Source organism: Nyctereutes procyonoides, unplaced genomic scaffold, assembly GCF_905146905.1.
Source record: "Nyctereutes procyonoides isolate TBG_1078 unplaced genomic scaffold, NYPRO_anot_genome, whole genome shotgun sequence".
NCBI classification, from domain to species: Eukaryota; Metazoa; Chordata; class Mammalia; order Carnivora; family Canidae; genus Nyctereutes; species Nyctereutes procyonoides.
The window spans coordinates 56,484,817-56,493,063 of NW_026575135.1; the positions used below are offsets into that span (position 1 = coordinate 56,484,817).

General features: G+C 36.3%; 1 long non-coding RNA gene across 1 annotated transcript; it reads left to right on the forward strand.

The window, feature by feature from the left end:
• The first annotated feature begins 4,368 nt into the window (after window positions 1–4,368).
• LOC129495154 (uncharacterized) lies at window positions 4,369–7,198 on the forward strand. Its single transcript, XR_008661465.1, has 3 exons — window positions 4,369–4,418; window positions 6,187–6,309; window positions 6,612–7,198. It is a non-coding gene; the product is annotated as an uncharacterized LOC129495154 (long non-coding RNA).
• Window positions 7,199–8,247: the final 1,049 nt, after the last annotated feature.

The window sequence follows — 8,247 nt, forward strand, 5'->3', positions numbered from 1 at the left end:
ACTGGCCAGTTCTTGGTCACATGACAGCACCTACTTTAAGAGAGGCTGGGAAATGTGGTCTTTCTTTCTGTGCATCAGTGGGCTCAGCTAAAATTCAGGATTGTGGACTAAGAAGGAAGGGGGACCATAGGTATCTAGGTAGACAACTAATAGTTTCTGCCACAGTCCCTAATCAACATGTCATCTATTCCATGGAATCTTTCCTTTAATTTCTATCCTGATGTGATCAGTCCTTACTTCAAAGTCTATAGCACATCATGCGTGCTTCTAATTGCAGTTTTTATTTATTATACTGTGACGTATACTGTGCTCTTGCTGTATCCTTACAATTTGATGATCAGATCCTTGAGGTCACAAACTGCCTCGGCCCTTTATGCATTCCACACAGCACCAGGAATACTGTCTTGCGTTGATGTTCAATGCAAGTGCAAATGGAATCTTTGTGTTGCAGGGAAACAAAAGAATGGTCATGCATGTTGCTAATGTTAATGCACAACATGGAGATGATTTCCAATAAATCAGTAAGACTGTACTTCTCCAGCAAATAGAATTATTTGAGGATTTACTTTGACCCAAGTACAGGGCTAAATAAAAGAGGTAATTTTACTGCATTATGCAGACATGTGTGAATAACACAGAAGGCAAATGATGAGCTTATAATCATTGTCATTATTCCCTCATATTATCATCCAATCATCATCACCTTCAGGGAGATTCTCCACAAACAAGGAGGTTTACCAGTATATCAGTGCCATATGAGCAAATCCCCAGTATTATCTGAAATAGGAAAACAACACTTTAAAAAGAGAAAATACCATAAAAATGAAGAAGCTTTCCTTGAAAGTGATTTTTAAACAGCCGAAAATAGGAGATTTCTCTCTCTTTTTAAAAAGATTTTATTTCTTTATTTTAGAAAGAGAGTGTGTGCCTCCAGTGGAGGGGTGGTGCGATGGGCAGAGGAGGAGGGCGAGGGAACAAGCAAACTCAGTGGTAAGTGCAGACCTCATGCAGGGGCTTGGTCTCATGACCCTGAGATCACGACATGAGCCCAAATCAAGAGTCAGTTGCCCAACTGACTATGTCACCCAGGCGCCCCACAATTTCTCTTTTTAAAAGAAAATTTTTTTGAGATATAATTGTGACGAAATATTACATTAGTTTCAGGTGCACTACATAATGATTCAATATATGTGTATGTATCAAAATGATCACCAGAAGAAGTTAACACTCACCATCATATATAGTTGTAATATTTTTTCTTGTGATGAGAACTTTTAAGCTTTGCTCTCTAAGCAAATTTTCACATATATGATACAATATGATTACCTATAGTCACCATGCTGTACATTACATCATAGGGATGTATTTATTTTATAACTCGAAGTTTATGCCTTTTGACTATATTCATCCATTTTACCTACCACCTACACCCCCCCTTCCTGCCACCAATATGTTCTCTGTATCTGTGAGTCCAGTTTTTGCTTTTGTTTTAGATTCCAAATATAAGTGAGATCATTCAGTATTTCTTTTTCTCTGTCTCACTTATTTCACTCAGCATAAGGCCTATCTATGTATGTGTGGTTTTATTTCTGGACTGTCTTTTCTGTTCTACTGATCTCTGTGTCTGGTTTTTTTTAAAGTATATTTATTTATTTAAGCAATCTGTATACCCAACATGAGGCTTGAACTCACAACTCTGAGATCAAGAGTCACATGCTCCTCCAACTGAGCCAGCCAGGTGTCCCTATGTGTCTGTTTTTATGCCAATATTGGATATCAGGGAAAATGGAACTGATAAAAGATGTATGTAGAGCTTGTCAATTACTTTGATACAGGAGGAGGTGTGAGACCCCAAATGGTTTATCTTGGAACTGGCTATCTAGGACTATTCTATACATGCATGAAAGATATTAATATGTCATTTTGTCAGGCAGAGTACTCAGGTATTCCTCTTGAAAACTGGCAGAGCTTACCTTAATAAGGAAATAGGAGTTATGAATAGCATCTTTCTTTAACAATGAAAAATCCATAGACTGATTAATATGTAGACCATTTTGTAAATGAAAAATTAACATAAAATGCCAAAAATGCTGCATGTTCCAAACTCAGCAAGAAAATTTGGTTCAGTTCTTAAATAGATGGTAAATCATAGAATTTTCTTATTCTTTTCTCTTGGTTTGAACTCTGAGGCAGTTATTCTTATTCTCTTAGTTCTATCTACAAACATGTATACAATTTTGCCTCTTAAAATATAAAGTAGAGGGGTGCCTGGGTGGCTCAGTGGTTGAAAGTCTGCCTCCAGCTCAGGTGTGATCCCAGGGTTCTGGAATCGAGTCCCACATGGGGCTCCCTGCAAGGAGCCTGCTTCTCCCTCTGCCTATGTCTCTGCCTCTCTCTGTTTTTCATAAATAAATAAATAAAATCTTTAAAAATATGTATACGTGGAAAGTATATTAACAGTCCCTTACCTAGTCTAAACTGTTTTCTCTGCATTTAGCAATTTGTTTCCAATAGCAATCAGAGCCCAATAGTGGTTTATTTATGTGATGTACCTTTTAAGAAGATTTGTAAGGTTTTGCTAATTTATATTAAGTGCACTATGTTTCTTAATGTCAAAGAGAGAAAAAACTAAAACTAATAGAATCATTGAGTAGATCTTATAGAACTATCTAAAATATTTCTAGGAATCGGGGAAGATTTTTAGTTAGCTAGACTGTGTGTGGGCAGAGAATTGAAAAGAAATACTTGGTGAAAACCTGGCCCAGTTATTTCTGAAAAAAAAAAAAAAAGAGCAAATCAATCATAATATTCATGGCCCTCACCAAATCTCTTCTCAGAATTGCTGGATCCTAAGTTACTCTATGTTTAACATTCTGAGGAAATGCCAAACTTTTTCCTAACTATTCCCCATATTTACATTCCCATCAGTGTATGAGGGTTCCAATTTCTTCACATCCTCACTAATAATTATTATTTGTCTCTTTGATTATAGCCATCCTCATAGGTGTGAAGTGGGGTCTCACTGTAGTTTTGGTTGGCATTTCCATGACAAGTGATTATGTTGAGCATGGGCTATTGGAATCTGTATCTTCTTTGAAGAAATGTCTCTTTGATCTTTTGCCCTTTGTTTTTATATATACAAAAATTTTATTTCAGCTCTTTAAAGTTGCTTTTCCAGTTTTACTAGGGGATAATTGATAAAACTGTATATATTTGCAGTGTACAATGTGATGATTTGACATACACATACATAGGGAAATGAAGTTAATTTTATAACTGTATACTTCTTTAAACTAGGCTTTTAATGACTTAATTTTACATTCCTAGGATTTTGTTTTAGTTTTTCCTTCCTGTTTACTTTGAGCATTTGAGTACATGCTGTATTTTATATGTGATAACTTCATTTATTTGGAGTCAAAGTTGAGTATGAATCAATAATCCAGGTACTGCACTGGCCTAGTTTGCAAGTTGTTCACAAAGAGCTGAGAATATTTTGATGTACCTGGGATTACGTTGACCAAAACCAACCTCTGTGCTCCAGAGCCCAAATATGTCATGGATGGACAGAGTTTGAGTTTAAAGAAAAATAACAGCTTTATTGTTTTGCTGGGCAAAGGCGGCTGCAGCAAACAGAGGCCTTCCAAGCTGCAAGCCTGGAAGCCCAGCAGGAGCAGGTGGGTTTCACAGAGAAGCCCAGCAGGAGCAGGTGGGTTTCACAGAGAAATAGAGGATCTAGCTGTTTCTACTGAGATTGTGTTTGCGCTGCCAGCCTCCTTCCTCATGTTTTCTGGGTGGAACGGAGTTCCTGCAAGAAAAGGCTAAGAAGAGAGGAGGGGAGGTTTGTGGAAGAGAGGGAAACATTCCTTCCATTAAAATCGAGCCTCACTGACACTAAGGCTTTTTGACTTTTGTTCAGCTTCAAAGTTTTAAGTGGTTTCCATAACTTCACAAATTCTCTTTTCCTCCCCACATTTAAATCATTTTAACATTTGCGAGAAGACAGAGTAATTGTAAATATAATCTGCTCCAGTGTATGCATCTAACATACACTAAATGACCAACGGGCATGTTCTTAAAAAAAACAAACTTGTTTTTCTTTTATAGTTCACAGCAATAGGTTAATGGCTTTTATTAATTAAATCCATTAGCCACTTGGTTATAGCAATTTTTAAAAGTTTTATTACCTCAAAAATAAAGATAATAAAATAGTCACTTGTCTGTGAAAGCAAGTATATTAGAGAATAGGTGTTTTAATCCTTTCACACAGTGTATATTAAAGATCAATTAAGGAAATAGAATTATCAATGCAAAAGGAGAATATTTTTCTACCTCAACATTTCACTTCATTTTGATAATCCTTGATTTTTAGAAATTGAACAAGTGATCCTGAGACATTCTGCATTAAACAAGGATGATTGGTAAGTATGGAATGTTTGCCTGAAGTGGTCATTTCTTTTCAAAATCACTTGGAATTTACTGAGCACTATATAATTAAATACATATCTCACAGCATCTCTTTGTTTCTGACATTTTATTCTAATTTTAGGAACATGAGTGCTTAAGAAATTTCCTTCAGAAAGTTCTAGGATGACTACCAACAATATAGTGACCATGTTCCTCCATACTGGGGTGAGGTCTGCCATTAACAGTGTAACAAGTTTGAAAGACAGGCCCCAGAGCTGAGCACAGGATACCGGGCAGTGGATTCTGCTCTTCACAGACAGTGATTCTTAACTAGGGAGATTTTTGCCCTGATGCTTATTTGGCAATGTGTGCACATTATTTATTGTTACAGCTAAGGTTCCCAAGTGGCCAAGAGGGGTAGGGCTAGTTGAGGAGCAGATGCATTACTGGCATCTAGTGGGTATAGGTTAGGCATGTTGGTAGGCACGCTACATTGTACAGGGCAATCCCCTACAACAAAGAATTATCTGGCCCAAAATGTCAATAGGGCCCCAGTGGAGAAACTATTTGATGTCGACAGAAAAGAAATGGCTTTAGAAATGGCTTTTCTGCTTCTTACTGGTAAAGGTCATTATCAGTTGAATTCCAGGCAGCATGATAGGGCTTAGACAATGTCACAATTTCTCTTCTGATCCTATATGTTTATTACCTTAGCTCGCTCTTACATTATATAAGCAAGGTAGTATGATGACCGGAATACAGAATATACTGTTGACATGTGATTTGAATTCATTAAGAACTCAAATATGCCTGATCTTTGAAACATTGCTCCAATGAAATCAGGCAGCTCTGGTCCTTGTTTTTATGGGACATCCCCTAAATACTAAAGGTAAATTTTTATCTTAAAATATAAGGGTAACAGAAAAAATAATCCACTTATACATTTTCAACTAAACTGAATTTTAAGTGATTCCTTCTCTTCAACCCATCAACATTAGAGGGAAGACTGTCATTAAGAATTTCCAATTGATTTATAGAGATTTCAGAAGACATCATTCTAGTGATTGTCTTCTTTTGCAATAATATGGGAAATTAACATGATTAACAGAAAAAATAACTTATCAAAAAGAACCTATGGAATTGAGTAAAGTAGAATAAAACAGTTGTCATGAAAACAATTAGACATATTTATTATTAATTATGTTGTCAAGCCCTCCCCACTATCATTATGTCAAGATCCCCTTTCAATTTATTCCATCAAACTATTTGCTATAAGGTAAATAGAAATTTAGCCCAAGATTTAGGAGAAACTTCCTTTTTATATTTAATTACTGGCTAGATATTTATGGTTTTCAAATTAAAAAGTATGAACCTGTTCCTGTGAGCAAAGATATTTCAAATTTATCTTATGAATAACATTTAGTGCTTTTTGATTTAGGTTGGATGGACATGGGTATTTTTCTTCTAGCTGCCAATTACCCTTCTTTCTGATGCATGCTTATTTCTACATACTCTAAACATTCTAATTATACATACTGGCAAATACACAAAAATCATCTATTTTGTATCATCCTTTCAATGCCATTGCCCACAAGAATTTTTTGTATGTGAAAACTATAAAACTGACATTTTTGTCTTAAAAAACTCTTACTGCCCTTTATACCATGAACCAAAATTTGGTTAACTATGGGGTAACAACCATCACAAGCCAGGGAAAAGGTTAAGAGAAAAAGAAGGACAAGTAAAATATGAGAATGTTTCTTGTGGCTTGTTTGTTAAAAGGAAAGCAAGTATGAAAACCAGCCTGGAGAAAGAAATGCAAATGAAAATGTCTCGAGGCATTAAGAATGAAGGGCTTCTTCCTCAGGAACCTGGCAGTTATACTGCTATACAGCTGTTAGAAAGGTAGGCCATAAAAGGTAGAATTGTACTGTATTCCCATTTTACCAATCAATTTGATGTTTGCACAATTATTCTGAATAAGAGCTTTTACAAAATGGATGCACTGAATATCACTATTATCACCCCTACTGCTTCATACACGCCTCCTTGCTGATTGTGAAAGAGTAAATTTGGTCAGTTACCCACCAGGGGTCAAGGAGTGTTGAAGAATGACACCTCCTATTTTGAGGCCACTTCACCTCATCCCTGAGATCTTCATTTCAAAGTCTGAGAGTAACTTTTTTTTTTTTTTTTTTTTTTTTAAGTAGGCTCCAAGCCCAGCATGGAACCCAATACAGGGCTTGAACTCACGATCCTGAGATCAAGACCTGAGCTGAGATCAAGAGTTGGATGCTCAACCAACTGAGCCACCCAGGTGTCCCTCAGAGTAACTTTTGAGACAAATGAAGTTACAATGTTCTGAGACAATCCTCAAATTATTCCTCATTGTCACGGAGGGGCAGAGTTCTCCACAGAAAAGTGATGAATAAGAAGCAAAGTATTCTATTCAGCTTTTACAAAGGTTATTCCGCAATACAAAGGTTAAGTAAAAATCCATGCTGAGAAAGAGATACTTGCATTTTCTGCAATAGAATCACTGTATATCTAATTTTTAGACCCTGTTAGGCAATAAAGTCAGCACCATACTGAGTCTCATTTATAGAGTAATGATTGAAATGGAAGCCTATTTTATAGTTTTTATAAAGTCCTCAACACAAAATATGCTTCCAGGAGTTTGGCTTCCTTTCCTCTCTCTCTCCCTCTCTCTCCTCTCTTTCCCTAACATTTTTAAATTATATCCCATATAAAAATGTTATATATATAACATGTTCAAAAGAAAAGAGAGATTAAATACACTGGTAGTGGGTAATGGAATAAGGCCTAAGACTTGGAAGGAATTTCTTGAATGGTTTGGTCCAAATAAAATACTTGAGGTTTATAGATCCACAAACTGAAATATATTTGTCTTCATCTACACCAATGCCGCAGGGGCTGTGGAACATCATAGTGTCTTCTCTGAGATTAATGTTAGCAGGCTTTTGTGTGGACAGCCTGCCTGAGCCCTGCCTGACTCAGATTTCCTTCTGTGCTTGCCAAAATAACCATGATTTTACCAAATGATATTTTTACTTCACGTAGCTTGGCATTCCTTTAACTTTCTTGATATTTAAAATGAAAAAGAATGAACAATATGGTGAGGATCAGGGTGGTATATCAAGGCCAAATTAGATATAAAATGGATTTCTTTCTAGGACACCATGTTGGTTGCCTGAGATGAAAGAAATCCTATTATAGTATTATGGCAATGATGACATAAACATCAGATAAAAAGTTACAGTGAAGAGATTAATGCCAGGCAAGCAAAAGCAGCTTCAAGTCTAAAATTAAAATATCTCCTTGATATTTTGAATTGTGGCTTCAAAAAAAGGTATGTCCATGCCCTGCTCCCTGGAAACTGTGAATATTACCTTTTTGGAAAAAGGTCCTTATGATATAATTGAATTAAAGATCTTAAAATGATAAGATCATCCTGGATAATCTGAGTGCACCCTAAATTCAGTGACAAGTGTTTTTATAAGAGACATACAGAAGAGAAGACAGATATCCGGAGGAAAAGTCAATGTGAAGATGACTGTCAGAGACTGGAGTGATGTGACTATTATCCAGAAGTTGGAAAAAGCATGGAACAGATTCTCCCCTAAAGCGTCTATAGAGTAAGGCACTGCCAACACCTGGATTTGGGACTCTAGTCACCATTACTGTGACAGAATAAATTGCTATGATTTTAAGCCACCAAGTTTATGGTAATGCTATAGCAACCCCAGGCAATTAATACACTTTCCATACTACACACACACACACACACACACACACAGATATGTGTGTATAAATGAACACACG